This window comes from Batrachochytrium dendrobatidis (genome assembly GCF_000203795.2).
Source record: "Batrachochytrium dendrobatidis JAM81 unplaced genomic scaffold BATDEscaffold_5, whole genome shotgun sequence".
In the NCBI taxonomy this organism is placed as follows: domain Eukaryota; kingdom Fungi; phylum Chytridiomycota; class Chytridiomycetes; order Rhizophydiales; genus Batrachochytrium; species Batrachochytrium dendrobatidis.
Window position 1 is genome coordinate 227,345 of NW_006281103.1, and position 867 is coordinate 228,211.

The following is an 867-nucleotide window of genomic DNA, read 5'->3' on the forward strand; positions in this document are numbered from 1 at the left end:
TCGAACAACGCGAATGGCAAGATCGTCACATCCGTCATAGATGATGTTTGCAGGATCAACCAAGGGCACATTGTCTTGGTCAATAAATCAATCACAGTTGCTTGCTCTAAAAATTGCCCAGTCTTTATCTGCCTCCATTGTATCCAATAACTTGGCCATATCTCTGGATTGATCCAATCTTTTGGTATAATTTGAAGTTTGCCATTCGTAAAAAGATGCTAAACCAACACGAATATTCTGTACAATCACTTTTTCAAATGCATTGATAAAGTGTTGTTGAATAATTCGAGTTTTTACAAATCAGCATCACTGGAAATAGTTACTGTTATTCAGACAGTCAGTTGTCCAGACATTACAGTTGTAATATTACACATTTTCCATTGTTGCTGGATACCAATATGCCTACATTTAAAAATGAATGCTACCAACAAAATATTCCATTAGAACTGCAACTGTTGCTTCAAGATCATGGACATATCGTTGTAAATCGTTTCAAATATCAGTCCATTACCCCATTTTAAACCAATCCATCAATCTCCGATTCGGCTCGCTCAATACTCTCCAGCAACTTGCATTCCATTCCTACAACGACTTGTTCATCGTATCCATGTTTACAGCGTTTGTTGTTTTGACTGCAATTTGCATCAACCCAGAATAATGGAATTTACCATTTCCTTTGTAGAATCTGTCCATAATGTCTGTTTTAATGTAATCTTTTGACTGTTTTTGGATACAAAAGTCGACAATCATTGCTTTATCATCGACTTGACCGCAGTTTGATGAGTTGACAACACAATCGCATATACACAGGATATGAAGTATCAAATCCAATCAAAGTTGGGTATTGTTTGCTGATCACCGTCCGCG